Source organism: Coenobita brevimanus, chromosome 89, assembly GCF_032717465.1.
Source record: "Coenobita brevimanus isolate Jiangsu-jjx chromosome 89, ASM3271746v2, whole genome shotgun sequence".
Classification (NCBI taxonomy): domain Eukaryota; kingdom Metazoa; phylum Arthropoda; class Malacostraca; order Decapoda; family Coenobitidae; genus Coenobita; species Coenobita brevimanus.
Window position 1 is genome coordinate 8,014,879 of NC_137042.1, and position 17,644 is coordinate 8,032,522.

A 17,644-nucleotide genomic window follows, 5' to 3' on the forward strand; every position below is an offset into this window, starting at 1 on the left:
AATGCATGAATCGACTCAAATCACTCAATCATCCTTGAACAAGAACTGAAGCACTTTGGAATTCCAAGGGGAGGGGGCAACTGCCCCTCTTGCCCCCCCCCCCTCCGGACGCCCATGGAACTTATGCCGCCGAAAAGAAATCGATGAACATAAGCATTCGTGGTGGATCTGCTCAGTGGTGCTGCTTTAAACGCGGCTGTAACGAGTGGATTTCTGTCAGGAAAGGAACGTGGTTTCAGAGGGGCACGCTTCCGTTATCTGCCATAGCTGTATATGGAGCAAGGAAATGAATGTTATACTTAAATATTATTTGTTATTATTATTACCTAACCCAATTATTATTATCAACTCATCTAACCTAGCCTAACCTATTAAAAAATAATTTCTCCCCAAAGTAAGTTTAAATTTGAAATTTACATAAAAATCGGAGAACGTGCACCAAACAAAACGATCCCTCAGTTTTCCACCATTCTTGCATTTCCTGAACTTACGGCATCTACTGCATAATTTACTTCAGTTTCCTGCATTTATCGGTATTCGGTTCGCTTCCTGCACTTCATCCGTTTTCTTGAGATGAGCTGCCTTACTGGGGGTGGACTCCTGAAGAACGTGTTATTGCTGTGAACGTCTACTGTAGTTTTATACGGGCTCCAAACAAATCCCCCCCCCTCTCTCTCTCTCTCTCTTTGACCCCTAGAGGTAGGGTGTCAGTGTGTGTGTGTGTGTGTGTGTGTGTGTGTGTGTGTGTGTGTGTGTGTGTGTGTGTGTGTGTGTGTGTGTGTGTGTGTGTGTTTGTGTGTGTGTGTGTGTGTGTATGGAGAACTTATAAGAGGATAACTTGGTGAGTTTGTGCCCTAGCTATGAATGATAAAGACTTTGGTAAGGTATGGGCATGAAAGGTCAAAGGTCAAAGTACGAGCAGTGGAAATGAGACTGTTGATGAATGTGTGAGATGTGTCCAGAGTGGGTAGGATAAGAAACAGTGATCTGCAAATTGATATGGCGTAAGAAAGTATGTGGATTACATGGCAGAGTGGATTTATATGGCATGGATAATATGGTCATATGGAGAAAAAAAGATTCAGAGGTTGATGACGGGTATAGATATGTGAGCGAGCCTGAGATGGGTGGAGTCGTGATGGTCCGAGATGAGAGTGGATATGTTTTGGTAAATGCGTGTGTGATAATGCGAATTATGGAAGTTGGTGAGGCTAAGGAACTGAAGGGGAGACTTACCTGGATGGATGAGTTATGTTAGAAGAAACACATTACAAGGAATATATATTTTTAAATTAATTCTTGATAGACAATGATTCCAGTCCGACTTGACAGGAGTATGTAAAGCGTTAAAAAAAAATCTTCTTGCAAATGGATAAACTTCTGAGATAATACTGCAGCTTCAAAGATTAGAATATTTTGTGAATGACTGTGTGGCCCAGTTCACTAGGTATGCTGTTGACAGTTCTCTCTGTGATGTGAGGACAATCCATCAAATGAGATAAGGGAGGTATCGGAGATGAGATGAAGGGTTGTTTTCCCTGAACTAAAACAGTAAACACAATACATGCGCAAATTCAGGCATTCTGTTGTGTGTGAGTTGTATCAAAGTATATACTGTACAGGAAAAATGAATGGGGTGTCCAGGTAGTCGTGGGAAGACTGAAAATTTGGTGGTGTACGAGTTGTATGGTGGTGGTTGCAAGTGTGTGTGTGTGTGTGTGTGTGTGTGTGTGTGTGTGTGTGTGTGTGTGTGTGTGTGTGTGTGTGTGTGTGTGTGTGTGTGTGGTGCCCAAGATACAAGTAGCATAGGCGGACGTGTTCTCGGACGTCTGGATACTCCAGGTGGGATACTTCAGTTTCTGGTTTCAGTGGCGCAAGAGAGAGCTGGGGACGACGCTGGCAACTGACTTTACATACCAGGATGCAGCAGGTGTCACTAACAATGACTCGAGATTTTGCAGAGTGATTGCATGCGCGAAGCAGAGTCTGAGCACCAGAACAAGCCAAGAACAAACACGGATGTGCCAACGGTCCTAACCAAGACAGGTTTATCATGTTCAAAGGAACTCTGCTGCAAGCTCATGCTGAGATATGCTGGCCTTGTCCCTTGACTTTCACCTTATCCCCGGGATAGCATGGTAAGGTGCAGGAGCTTTAAGAACAAAAATGAAATGGATACCATGAGGGGGTTAACCGGAACTGCTTTAACTAAACCTAACCTAAACAAGCCCCTGCCCTGATGAGCAGGCCAAACTTTAATAACACCGCCTCCACACCAGTCTCCATCACCTTATCTTGCCACACCTCGCTTGTTCCTAAAACAACCAAAGTTCCCACCGATAATTTTACGACATGACCCCGTCATATACTGTCCCTCCATCCCTTCACCCACAAAATTCGGAGAGAGAGAGAGAGAGAGAGAGAGAGAGAATGGAAGTCACTGGGAGGGATTGATATTTCACATACTGTCCTCTCTTCATCAACCGAAAGCGCCACTTAAGCTTCATGCATAAGAGTGAGCGGAGGTGAGATGGGAGGAGGGGGATGGTCGTCTGGCATACAGGGTGGGGGATTTAGTGGGGGGGGAGTGGGGGGAGGTAAAGAGAGGGGGAAAAATCTTGTATCATAGACAAATTAAATGACAGATCGTGGCTGGGGATGGGGAGGGAGGTGATGTGGAGTGAGTACCATCAACCCAAAATGGAAGGGCTAGGGAGAGGATCGCGTTAGGACGAGGAATTTTGAGCAGATAAGATACCCGAATATTATAAGCTAACAATGGGGAAATGAGGATGGGGGAAAGTGGTGGGTGATATGTGGGAAAGGTGGGGGGTGAAATAGGGGAGGGTGAAAGGCTGCGTCCTGTTCGATAAACAAAAATTACCACCAGGACGTGACCCCAATTAATTCCGGGAGAAGACACGTCGCGCCTGAAGCATCCTTGGCGGTGTTATCGACGAGGCCAGATCAAAGACGGGGCGAATTTTACACCCGCTTCTTGGGGGGGGGGGACGACGGGGAGGGAGAGAGAGAGAGAGAGAGAGAGAGAGAGAGAGAGAGATTGTGTGTGTGTGTGTGTGTGTGTGTGTGTGTGTGTGTGTGTGTGTGTGTGTGTGTGTGTGTGTGTGTGTGTGTGTGTGTGTGTGTGTGTGTGTGTGTGTGTGTGTGTGTGTGACAAGCAATAATAATAATAATAATAATAATAATAACAATAGGTGGGGACGCTCACCATCCACTCGCTGGATGTAGTGATGCTCTCGGGTGACTGCCCTTTCCTCTCTTCCTTCCTTCTTTCCTTCCGTCCGTTTCTGTCTCTTTTTTCTTCATTCTTTCCTCTTCCTTCTGCCTATGGGTGACTCTACACTGAGTGACAAGCCAAATGGTTTCATGTACACCAGGAAACCATTTACTGCGATGGGTTGTAACCATATATCCAAATTATGGCGCCTGGAGGTTTAATGGGTAATTAAGGCGCTCCAATCGGATTCAGCCTGTGCAGGTCCTCTCGTATTGCCACTCAGGGATGAGTGAGGCTGGTCACTCCCATCTTAAATGTCAGGACCAACTTCCCTAGCCCGGGGCTCCTACGCTTCTCATGGGACAACACAGGATTAGATGATGATGATGATGATAATAATAATAATTGTAATAATAAAAATAATAATTAGTATTAGAATTACTGAAAGGGAACCGAGAGAGGCGAGGGAAGAGATGCATTGGGGAAGGGGGGTAGGGGAGGGGGACACACTACGCTAAAAAGTAACATCTTGGCAAGATATAAAGGGCGGGCCTAATCTTAGCATATAGCCAAGTCTTGCCCCGTGAGTGATAGCGCAGATAAGGCACGGTCCCGCTACCTCCCGCCTCCACGCTATCGCAGTGCCACTCACGCCACACCGCCCTAACTCCATCGTAACTAGAGACACTGTGGGCTGCTCATCCGGCAAGGCGGGATAGGGGACTGTTTACGTGGTGGGCGAAGGTTAAGGGGGCGCCGTCTGGGAGTGCGCATAAAAAGAGGTGATGGCGGGGAAACAGTGATGAGGGATAGGGTTATGAGGGTAAAGGGTGAAGGGAGAGGATGATGAGATACCAGGGTGGTGAGAGATAATGCTGATAAAGGGTGGTGAGGGATGGGGATTTTTTTTTTTTTATGACAGTGTGGCACCAACATTAATTAATGCTATTTCACTAAAATATACAGCAAAACTTTTGCCTTTTTAATCGAGCTGGGGCCACTTAATAACTTCCGGTTTTTTAACCTTAATGCGCGTCCTCATGTGTTCTCGGACATGTGTTCACAACAAAGCTGGCAACATGTTTGGATACATGTATGTAGCACTGTTTGGACAGATGTATGCAAACATGTTTCAACGTAGCTGCGAACATACTGCCAGCAGAGATGACGCGATAAGTGTCCATACGAGACAACCAAGACCTCTTCCTGATGTTGCCATCATCCTGATGTTCCCAGCATGTTTGCCGTTTGTTCGTTACTGTTTTGTTTTCATGTTGCCACCATTTGTTCCAGCACACGTGTGGACGCGCCCTTAAACTAACTTGCACTCCCAGACATCAATTGTCATTTCACGATTTACAACAGGGCCAGTCAACCGGGTGCCCGCGGGCCAAATGCGACCCTTTATTCGTTTTTGTTTGGCCCTTTGACCGACGCAGAAAAATGAAAATAGGCAAATAAGCATGGAACAGAAAGTTTTGCGTATTTCTCTGTCTTTATGTATTTAGCAGAAAGTGTCAGAGCAAATATTATATGAATTATTCGTTTTTTTCTATGTACAAGTGTTTAGATAGAGGGAAAAAACAGAGATAAAATAATGTATAGCCCTTTTGTTAATCTGAGTCTCATGGTTCGGCCCTACTTCTGGAGTAGTTGAACAGCCCTGCTTTACAGACTTATTCCTAACCAGAAAGCATATTGTATTTCAGATCCTGGTCTATTAACACAGAAGGGTGAGAGATAATGATGGTAAGGGGAGACAGCGATGAAGCCAAAGGGTGATGAGGGCAATGGGTGATGAGAGATAAGGGAGATTAGAGAAAATGGAGTGATAGGAAAGGATCATAAGGTCAGAGGGTGATTAGAGGAAAGGATGATGAGGGTAATGGGTGATGAGGGTAAGGGTGAAGAGGATAGAGTGACAAGACCAAAGGGTGATGAAGAAGGGTGTGAGACGTACGTGTTGTAAGAAAAGGATGATGAAGTCAAAGGGTGTTGAAAAAGGGTGAAGACGCCAAAGGGTGATGAGCGGGAAGGACAATGAGATAAGGATGGAGAGAGAGACACACAGTGAAGGAAATGAGAGGAAAGGTGATGTATTCAGAGGACGATGAGGACAAAGGATGATGAGGATATGCAGTAATTAAAAAAAAAAAAAAGGTGGTGAGAAGAACGAGTGGTGTGAGGTGTGGTGAGAGCAAAGAATGGGAAGGGTAAGTTGTGATGAGGTAAGGGTTATGAAGTAAGGATGGTGACAAGAGGGGGATAGAGTCAAGGAGTGGTGATAAATGAATGTTGACGAGAATGGGATACTAGAGCCGAAGGATGATGAGTGTCAGAAGATTACGCAAGAAGAAATGGTGAGAGAAAAGTATAGTGAGAAAGAGGAAAACAAAACATGAACAGAAAAAAAAAGCAGAACCAGACACGAAAAGGTACAGAATAAAGACCAAAGCGAGAAAGGTACACAGTAATGTACCACACTTCAAAACAAATGCAATATCAAGAACAAATGAAATACAGGACGAAAATAGAAAACGACAGAGAAAATAAAACACCAAACAGAAAAAAAGACAAGTAGATAGAAAAGTAAAAATAAAAGAAAAACATATACTTCTTCGAATGAAAGCAGTAACCCCCCAAAAAGACAAAATGAATCCCCCTGACAGAAAAATATAAAAGCGAACGAAGGAAAAATAGCATGAAAGACATAAACAGAAAGAAAAAAGCTAAAAAATGCGACGCAAAAATACCAAAAAGCAAGCACGAGAAAAATAAGTCACGACTGACATCGAGGTAGAAACTGGGGCAAAAACAAGATGAACAACGCAAAAAAAAAAAAAAAAAAAAAAAAACTCGAACAGGAAAAAAAAAAAGCGAGATAAAAAACAGACTCGTCAAAATAAATCCAATAACATCCACGCAGCCAATTATAATTTACGGCCGGGGATCAAACACAACACAAACCAACCAAAGCAAACCGACAATTCTTTATAACAAAGCAACGCGCAAACACGCAAACACACAAACACATATATATCTCTCTTTTGTCTTTTTTTTTTTTTTTTTTTTTTTTTCATGCTTTGGCGACGGGGTCAAAGTAATTAATAGCAAAATATTCATAGGGACGGACGGCTGGCTTTCACCTGCATCCCCCACCTAGCAAAAACAAACAAACACACAAATGCATAAATATTGAATCCATAAATACGAAAAACCCCATCACTACGATAACTATGATACTCGTGCCAAGGCAAAATCTTAGCCGCTCAATCCAGTGCCATTAATTACGCTTTGATTATTCCTACTACCACTAGACGATTTTTTGTCAATTAAGGAAAGATTTCTAGTAGTAAAAGGGTCCATTAAAGCTGTACCTAACCCCTCCACTTCGAATAATCTACCCTAAGGCAAAGAAAACCATGAGCGAGCAAGCATAAAAACGAAAAGACATCGGATTTAAGGGACTAACGCATGGGTGTGAGACTTTAGAATTACACGTGCACCAAAAATCAGGAGTACGAGCAGCAGAAGTGGGATTGTTAAGGAATTTATATAGGCTGCGCAGGGTAAGAAATGAAGAGATGGAGTAAAGAACTTTATTAATGAAAAGGTATGGTAAAATCAGAGAGAGAGAATCGCTGCGAACAGAGTGATGAAAGGGGATCATATATGAGTTTGAAGTTAGGAGGAGGTGTAGAAGGCCAAGAAGAAGGTAGATGGACAGTGTAGGTGAATGTGTAAATTAGCGAGGGTTGAAATTTAAGGGCGTAAAAGACGTGAAGGAGAAAATGAGTCGATCAAGTACAGTACGTATGGAGATGTAAAAGACAAGGTTATATCGCTTCTTTAACCTGGCGGAGGACAAGAGCAGCACTACGGTACAACATAACAAAGCGAGAGGTTTGTGTGCATTGTTTGGCCTGTGAGGTGAAGCTGAGAATCTCGATGGGTTGAATTATGAGTGAGTGCGAACCATTTCATTAGGCACATAATTTTGATAGTTCTTTTGCTTCTGCACTTTCCTGTTTTGGTTCTGAAACTCTCCAATTATATACTGTATAACAGTGGGAAGCAGAGTGTGACGATGATGATGATGATGATAATGATGATGATGATGATGATGACGATAATGATGACCATGACAATGTTGATATTTTTTTTGCAGACACCAAATGGTTTTACTCAGAACAGGAGAGACGTATTGCATGAGCTGACTGAAACTATATGAGGGTAGCAAGAATATAATATAAGACGCCATCGCAGTGGCGAAGTGAATAATAAAGCAGTGTTACTGATACAATGAGAGAGAGAGAGAGAGAGAGAGAGAGAGAGAGAGAGTGCGTAAATGTAAAAGAAGTAAATATAAACAATGAATGTGTAAAACAGAAAAACAATATTCAACCCTTTCACTTACGCCAAAGTTTTCATGCTCTATGTATAATACCACGAGGCGGCTTTACTCAGCTTAATTAAGACGTTTCGAACACCTGAGCTTAGATATGGACTTCATTAATCCCTTTACTGTGAGAAGTCGTCCCATAGTTAAACGAGAAATGTGGAGGACGCAAAATAAAGGACGAAAAAATCATTATCATACACACAAGAATGAAAGTTGAACAAATGAATAAAATAAGTTTAAAGAAATTAACAAAAAACAGTCCAATAGTGCTTGCTTAGATGTGTTAGACCCCCAAGGCAGGCTACCTTAGTGCAGAATATTTAAGTCTTTCAGTTCCTATCTCCAGACGATTTAATGTAGAATAGCCTCTCGTATTGAAGGGATTAATAAATACTATACATAACTCTGCCCGTCTGAGAAAAAAAAAAAAAAAAAAAGGATTCAAGCAAAATAAGGTCACCTTGCACCAGTAAAAACAAACAGCAAATGCCATTCTCTTGGGATACTCGATGGAATTGAAAAGCATGTGAATGATGTAGGTCCATGGGGGCCTTACGTGATAGAAAACTCTCAAATCGCCTCTTGGAAAATCAATGCTGCCCATGGAACATTCCTATTATCCTGATTAATCTTCTTACACCACTAGACCACCAGGCGTCACAGGAAATATGTCGATTCACTGTGTTGACCCCTTTTATCCTTTGCTCTGGCTACAAGTCAATGATCTTGCTTCACTGACAAAAATGCATTGCTTTCTTCTCTATGATATTATTTATACAAGTAGACATTTCACTCTGGTTGCCACTGAAGGACTTCATTTACTTTACTGAGGAAGTCTTGTGTGGAGGTAGTCAGTACACAGAAAGTCCAAAATTATAATTACACACACACACACACACACACACACACACACACACACAAAACACCAACATTTTTTGAGAGGAAGGCAACTAATAAGCCAACCACGAGTCTGACTTTTTTTTTTTTCCTATTGCAGGTTCTCGTAATTAGTAATCCAGACGAGTCGAAATACTGCGATCGCTCTTATCCACATTCGGCCATCCACATCCATCCACCTGCAAATCCTCCTCCTTCCACATCCATTGACCTATCATCTACACTCGACCAAAGCAACATCCAACAACTTCCATACATAATCGCATCCACATTTAATCATATCCACATTCAACGACATCCACACTCAACCATATCCACACTCAACCAACTCCACATTCAACCACCTCCACACTCAACCACATCCACTCTCAACCACTTATACCCTCAACCACATTCACATCCAACCACAACCACACTCACCCACATCCACACTCAACCACACCCACGTTTACCCATTACTCTTATAATATACTTTTGAATTGGAAGGGTTAAATATAGCCTTTAGTAATCCTTTCACTACTATGTGGCTCTCCTAAACTAACTAAACATCTAAATAAATAAATAAAATTCTCTAACGCCAACAAGAATAAAAAGTAACCTGATTAAAAAGTTAACTCCACAGTCCGTTGTCGTATTTTTTCTTTGCATACTCATGTCATGTCCAGTTGATCTGATTCAAGTAAGGAAGGCCATCTAATGGGGAAGGAGTTAATGATGCCTATATACAGTATAATCCTTGCAGTTTGAAACTCTCCCCAAGGTGAATAAAATGGTAAGAAGTTAATAAAGTCCTCGTATCGACGGGGTTAACGGTTAAGGATTAACCTTCCGACTTCCGAGGGTTGGTATTCACAGTTAAATGTACTAGCGATCTCCTGCTCAAGCAAATCTTAGACATGACAAAGAACTGACCCCAGCCGTGTCTAGCAATCCTCGTCCCAACTGCTTATTCCACTGTGCACGGGTGACAGTCTACTCAGTTTATCTCTTGCTCCTGCCTCCCAAACCCATTAAAATTAGGAAAGACTTCTCACACTGAAAGGGTGTGTGTATCCAACCTTATAATTTGAAAAGCCTATCCTAGTTAAAAAAAAATACTGAAAAATGCATCCCTGGTCTCAACAGACTAACACTGTCAGCAGAGTGATGGTTATTTTGTTTATTTTGCTTTATCTTCATTACCACTTGGCTATTTTATTTCGTTTTTGATACCTTCCTTGGCCGTGGAGTTTAATTGAGATAGTCTTTAACTCCTTCACTGCGACTGGTTCCCCCACAGCTAAATACAGTTGTCGGGAGGAAGTAGGAATATACTTTATCGTACAGAAGGTGTTAAAGGTTACAGATCAAGAGTTAAAGGTCGTGGGTCAAGGGTTAAAGGTTAATGGTTAAGGGCTGAAAATTACAGGTCAAGGGTTAAAGTCACAGGTCAAGGGTTAAATGTCACAGGTCAGGAGTAAAAGGTTACAGGTTACTGGTCAAGGGTTAAAGGTCACAGGTCAAGGGTTAAATGTCACAGGTCAAGGGTTACAGGTCACAGGTCAAGGGTTATCGGTCACAGGTCAAGGGTTAAAGGTCACAGGTCAAGGCTTAAAGGTCGCAGGTGAACCAGCCAAAAAGACACATAATTAGGGTATCACTCTTGGGGCCATCATAAAAGTATAATTCCACGTGTAGAATATTAGGGCAGCAAAAGGTTAATGATGAATAAAGTATTGCGAGTGACTGTGGTAGTAGTTTTAGCCTATCAACGAGTATGGTAGTGGTTAATTTTGATGGTTGAAGTACTGGTGGTTGTGGTAGTGAGAGTGGTAGTGGTACATGTCAGTCAGAGTTGTAGCGGTTGTTTATGATGGCTGAGATAATGATAAGTGGTGGTAGTGGTGGTGAAGTAGCTGGAGTGTGGTGATAGCTAGTGTAAAGATGTGATGAACTGCCGTGTGTGCAAGTTGGCAGGAAGTTGGTAGTAATGAGAACAAAGTGGCGATAGGAGCAAAGGCGGTTATGCTGAGTGAGGGTGCAATATGAGAGAGAGAGAGAGAGAGAGAGGGAGAGAGAGAGGGAGGGAGGGAGAGAGAGAGAGAGAGAGAGAGAGAGAGAGAGAGAGAGAGGGGGGGGTTGGGGGTAGGGAGGAAGATGTGGGGTGATGGTGGGGAGGAAGGTGAGGGGTGAGGAGAAAGGTTGTTGTGGGAGAGGAGGGAAGTGAGATGAGAGGTGAGGGTGGGGAGAACGGTGAGAGTTGAGGGGAGGAGGGAGGGAGAATGATGAGAGGTGAGGCTGGGGAGAGAGGTGAGGCTGGGGAGAGAGGTGAGGCTGGGGAGAAAGGCGAGAGGTGAGGGTAGGGAGAAATGTGAGGGTGACGGGAAAGGAGAGATGTGAGGGTGGGGAGAAAGGTGAGAGGTAAGGGTGGTGAGAAAGGTGAAAGTGGGGAGAAAGGTGAGAGGTGAGGATGGGGAAAAAGGTGAGAGATAAGGGTGGGGAGAATGATGAGAGGTGAGGGTGAGGAGGATGGTGAGAGTGGGGAGAGAGGTGGGAGGTGAAGGTGGGGAGAAAGATGACGATGGGGAGAGAGGCGAAGGGTGAAGGCCTAGGTGTGGTGAAAGGTGAGGGCTGAGTGAATGTGATGTGGGTGGTGTGGGAGGTGAGGAGGGATGGTGGGGAGGGAGGTGGAGGGTGAAGATGGTGGACAAAGGAGTAAAAAGGAGTACAAAAGATAGCAAACAAAAATATTAATTCTGAAATCCATTTGCCATGTTTCGGCCCGCTTAAATAGTTGATCATGACCACTCTCAATTGCCTACTTCTGCAGTGTTTTGTCAGTTCTGTTATTGATTCTTCTGTCATCGGTAAGTTTTACCAAATAATGTTTCGTGGACATCATTTGTATATATTAAAAACAGAACAGGACCTAACAATGAACCCTGCGACATTCCACTTGTGTCACCGACCCAGTTTTATTCTTTTCCGTTTATTACAGCTCCATGTTTACGTCTTGTACGCCAATCATCGATCCACCTGAGCACAGTGCTACTAAACCATGATTTTTTAGTTTCTGAACAAATGTTTATTAAATGTATTTTGGTAACAGAGATAGACAATGTCAGTGGATTTAGTACTATTGTACATATTCAATACTCGTATATCACTGAAAAAATCTGTAAACTTCGTGAGGCAAGAACAACTGTTCTGGATACAGCGTCGAAAATCTTTGCCGAGACTGTTTCTGTGTGTTTGGAAAGCTTATCTAGGATGATACTTTCTAACAACTTGCAAACTTTTTTTTTTTTTTTTAATATCCTGAGATACGTTTAGTGACTTCTACTTGCATAACATCTTGTATTCTTTACTGGCATGTTGAAAAGTTCTGCTAAATGCTTTGATATTTCATTTTTATTTCATTTGATATGCATGAACATCATTTGTCTGGCCCGGATGTTGTGCCAACCTTAAGTTTAGTGACTGAAAATCGTCCGTCTGTCTGACTAACCATAATACTACTAATTTTGTTACCCTCTAGAGGAACTGGGGAGGCTGCAAGGACTGGATATGTGTTTTCTGTTTTAAGTACGAAGAAAGTGTTAAGAATTCTAGTCATCTCAGTTTCGTCGTCTGTATGTTCTCTGTTGCCAGACTACTGGGCCTATTGTTGGTGGCAGAAAAAAAAAAAGTACTTCGAATCTGATTTACTGATGCAAGTAGCATGTGCTTCTTACAATGCTTTACTGGATTTTTAGCTTTCCAAGGAAGACTATCATACTGACTTTATCGCTTTGATTTTTTGTGGCATTATAATTCTAATGTGTAATCATTTTTGCTGACAGACGTGGCTAATAATTTTAGCAGGCCATCTGTCGTGCACGGAGGGGATGAGGGGGGTAGGGAGGTGAGGGGTGTGTGGGGGGGATGGTAAGGATGGTGGGGAGGAAGGTGAGGGGTGAGGATTGTGTGCGGGGAGGAAGGTGAGGGTTGAGGATTGTGTATGATGAGGGAGGTGAGGGGTGAGGATTGTGTGTGGGGAGGAGGGTGAGGGGTGAGAATTATGTGTGGTGAGGGAGATGTGTGGTGAGGGAGATATGTGGAGAGGGAGGTGTGTGGAGAGGGAGGTGTGTGGAGAGGGAGGTGTGTGAAGAGGGAGAAGTGTGGCGAGTAAGGTGAGCGATGAGGGTGGGGAGGGAGGCGAGTGGTTAGTCTTGGGAGGGAAGGGGGGCGAGGGGTGAAGGAAGAATACAGGAAGGAAAAGCTGGTGGACCAATGTCAAGCGCAGTTGAGTGGACGGGGAGACGGGGTGAAGTGTGGGTGGGGAGAGGGTGAGGCAGTGGGAGTGTATAGGTGGAAAGTAAGTAAGTTGGGAGTGGAGAGGAAATTGCTGAGTAGTGGGTGTAGAGAGAGTGTTAACTACATGGAGACGATAGGGTGGAGCAGAGGTGGGTAAGGGGGAGCAGAGAGGGTGGTAAGTGGAAGTAGAATGGGTGGTGAGAGTAGAAAGAGGGGTAGTTGGGCGGAGACAACAGTGAGTCTTGGGCGTACAGATGGTGATGAGTGAGTGAGGGAAGATATATAACAGTAATGGGCGTCAGGGTGGAAGTGGGTGTGAGGGTGGAAGTGGGCGGGATGTGATAGGCAGCAGGATAAAGCATGAGCACGGAGGATAATACGATAATCGAACAGGCATACAGTTTGGAGTTGAGGGTGGGGTGGGATGAGGGGGACTTGAGACTTGAGGAAAGGTGGACAGGTTGGGGATGTAGATGAGAGGGTGAAGGAGTAGTCATGAGTGGATGGATGGCGGAGACAGGATGGGTGGGATGAGAGGAGATGAGTGGGAGACAGGTGGGTGGGTGGGTGAATGTGGAGAGATGGCTGGGTGGTGAGCGGACGGGTAGATGGACAGTAATACACAAGAAAGAATATTGTGTGTGCGGTGGTGGGTTGGCTGGGTCAGGAGAGGAGATAGGTAAGGGTGAGTGGAAGGGGCTACATGCCAGGACAGTGAAAGAGGGGAGGGGCATTAGGTGATAGGTAACAAGAAAGTGAAAAAGGGCGGGGAGAGGATATGAGGGAGGGAAGAGGAGGAAGAGGGAAAGACAGGAAGAGGGCGTGAGGTGGGGAAAACTGTAACGGATAGATGACGGACGAGGAGTGGGGTACTGTAGGCGAGGAAGGGGTGGGGAGTAGGATGGGCGTAAGAAGACAGATGGCAGGGTGGGCGGGGGCTGGGTGGGGTGGGCGGACAGGTGAACAGATGGGCTCCGCTTTGTGCCCCAATTTGCACGCTGCCGGAATGTCCATTACACTCAGCTGGCCTAGTCACACCACACCTAACCCCTCATACCTCACAACTCGCACCTCACACCTCATCTCATACTTCACAATTCATCTCTTACACCCCATACCTCACTACTCTCTCCTTTCAGCTTCTTTTACATATTTCAGCTTATTCCTTACACCTTCATATCTTAACACAAACCTAACAACTCACTGTTTACAGTAATAATTTTTAAATAATTTTTGACTGTGGACCCACGCAAAATTGTTTATTGACCTATTCATCCACGGCTTTTTTTTTTTTTTTCCTTACCCCGGGAAGCGTCAGGATTTCCCCGACTTAAAACTCTGTCCGATGTTATTTCGTCTGACGGCTTGGCAGGGAGCTAAACGTCAACCCTGAAGCGATGCATTCCCCACATGAACTACAGTTGATGATTATGCATATATATATATATATATATATATATATATAGATAGATAGATATAGATATATAGATATATATATATATAGATAGATAGATAGATATATATATATATATATATATATATATATTATATATATATATATATATATATATATATGGGGTGTAAGAGATATATAGATATATATATATATATATATATATATATATATATATATCTCATCTCATCAGCCGTTTGTGTGTCCACTGCAGGACCGGCCTATCCCAGCCGAAGTGGGGACGATACAGACAGTCTCTACCAAGTGGCTTAGGCTGTCTAGTAGAGATTGTATGTAGGGTGTGAAGTGCTTGTAAGTGTAATTGTAGTGTTGGAGTGGCTTTGGATGTGTGTGTAGTCTGTGAACCAAGTGTAATCGGCCCGCGCAAGCCGACTGGGTGCAAGCATACTTTATAGTAAGCGACACTGGTTCAACCACAGCACCCCTTGTGTCCGCCAATGCAGTACGTGGCCTGAGGAACGCTCCCAAAGTTTATTACCCTGGCGGGGCGCGAACCCTCGTTCTTCAGAGTACGAAAACGCACACTTTACCACAGAGGCTATATATATATATATATATATATATATATATATATATATATATATATATATATATATATATATATATATATATATATATATATATATATATATATATATATATATATATATATATATATATATATATATATATATATATATATATATATATATATATATATATATATATATATATATATATATATATATATATATATATATATATTATATATATATATATATATATATATATATATATATATATATATATATATATTATATATATATATATATATATATATATATATATATATATATATATATATATATATATATATATATATATATATATATATATATATATATATATATATATATATATATATATATATATATATGAAGGCTGGCTCTAACCCCTCCACTCTGAAATCTCTCTCTTAAACAGAATAGATGGTATGAAGAAATCAAAAGTAAGCTAAAGTAAGACGTTGTCATAGTGAAGTGGTTAGGGATGAAATACCAGTTATTACGGCCGTGTGTCAAAGCTTTAAATAGTAAAGCTCCCATTTTTAACGTTTTTTTTTCTGACGCATTTGTAGGTAGAATGTGTCTTGTCTTTCTGTATGGTTACTGATTGCTTTCTGTAACATGGGATGCAGGTTGCTCGCTTTAATATCTTTATTAAGACTCACATTCCCCCCACACGCTCACACGATCACTCTGTATTTTACAGCTCGCACTTTACACGCCATACCTCATCCACCTCATAAATCAAGCGTCCCACACCACCCTCATATGCACTACTTTCTTCTCGTTTTATTCTCCATCATGCGGACGGCATTCATATTGCATTCCTACTACCAACGGACGATTTAATTGAGATTAGAACAGACGTCTGGTTGTGAAAGGGTAAAATTCAAAAACCCTGAATCCCTTTAATAGTGAGAAATTAAAATGCTGTTAAAATCGTCTGGCTGTAGAAATAATAAACCAAAAACTTACGTCACCGTAGTGAGGTGGTTAACCCCTTCAGCTCAAGGATGTTTATTTCTATTTTCTCCTTGCTGATATAAGACGGTTTTGCTCTGAAGAACACACAACGTCAAGGGCTACCGAAAGCTGTATCTAACCACTCCTTTTCTTAAGTTTCTCATGCGCTAAATAAAATCCACCTGAAGACATCATCGTACTGAGCTGATTTATTCCACACACTTTGCAAATAGTTCATCCTTATGTCTGGCATCTATCTAGCCATCTGTCCAACTCTATCTATCAGTCTGTCTGCTGTATATCCAACTATATCTTTCGATCTATTTATTACTTGATGCCGCATCCTGTGAGGGATGGCCTCACCGAAAGGACTTCCAGGCGATTCTGTCCCAATTGAGTGAAGGAGTCCTCTTCTACCATCTTCCTTTGCATAGGCTCGCATTTTATTTTTCCATTTCATTCTCAGTCTTGTATCCTTCTCCAGCTACCCACGATACCCAACTCCATCCTCCTCCCTTACCATATCTCATCTCTACCCCTTATTTTCGGTCTCCCTCTCCATCTTCGTCTCCATCTTCTCCCAAACATTTTACCCTCACTCACTCTCCTAGTCTTTCCTTCACTTACCGTTCACTCCACATGCCCTAACTACCTCAGTGTTATTTTTCCAGCAATATCACTTTCTGCACTACACCTCTTACGCATATTTTCAAGTCCTTCGATACGATGACATTTTTATCCTTGCTGCTATCAAACGGAGTGGAAACCCGGAAATGGAGTGAGAGGAAGAAATAGTGCGAAAGGCTGAGAAAGTACATTCACAGATTTGGTAGACTGGATAAACAGGCTAAAATACAGTGAGTGGAAGAAGATGGAAGCCTTCGTTCTCCAGTGGGCTCTCTCAGTATGGTGGTGTTGGTGGAGGTTGTGCTGCCGCCAAAAAATACAACGACGACGACCACGACGACGATAATGATGATGATGACTGCAACCATAACGAAGATGATGATGATGATGATGATACTGATAGACGATAATGATGATGATGATGATGATTTGATGACTGTCAGTTCACTTGATTAAGCTTACGTCTCGTGGTGAATTACGAAATCTCCATTAATCTCTTCAGTACGATGACGTCTTATACGTTAATGCCTGCAACCCCAGGATAATTTTTTTCAGCTCATGGATGACGTTTTTTTTAACCTTCATCCTCATAATAAAGCCATTTCCGTCTCATATATTATCTAACAGTCGTTCCTCTAAATTCTTCGTGTTTCTTCCTACCACTGCGTCCTAGCAGCCCCTTCTTACACCTCACCAACACATTTGCTCTCAGAGTCCTCCCTCACACTCTTCCCCTTATCCCTCAACCTCACCCTTCACCATTGCATCCCTCCCTCATACCTCACCCTCACAGCACTCCTTTACACTTCACCCTCACAGCACTCCCTTACACTTCACCCTCACATACCAACCTCACAACTTACATTAACACCTCACTTTCACACCCTTCCCTCATATCCCTCCTTGTATACTCCACCCTCACACCCCAGCCTCACAACATACCCTAACATCTCACCCTCTGACATCATCTTCACGCCCTTCCCTCACATCCCTCCATCACAATGCACCCTCACATCTTATCTTAAGGCCTCGTTCCAACATTCCCTTTGCATCACCTCCAATTCTCGTATTTAACACCTTCAGTCCTCCCTTCTATTCTCTTTCCTTTCTTGTTTCTCTGTGTATGTATTTTTCCTACAGCTGTTAGAATTTTGCCAAACATAAGCAACTCCATGACAAAAAAAATCCATTATCGCAGTATGTTATGTACATCACCTCCTCAT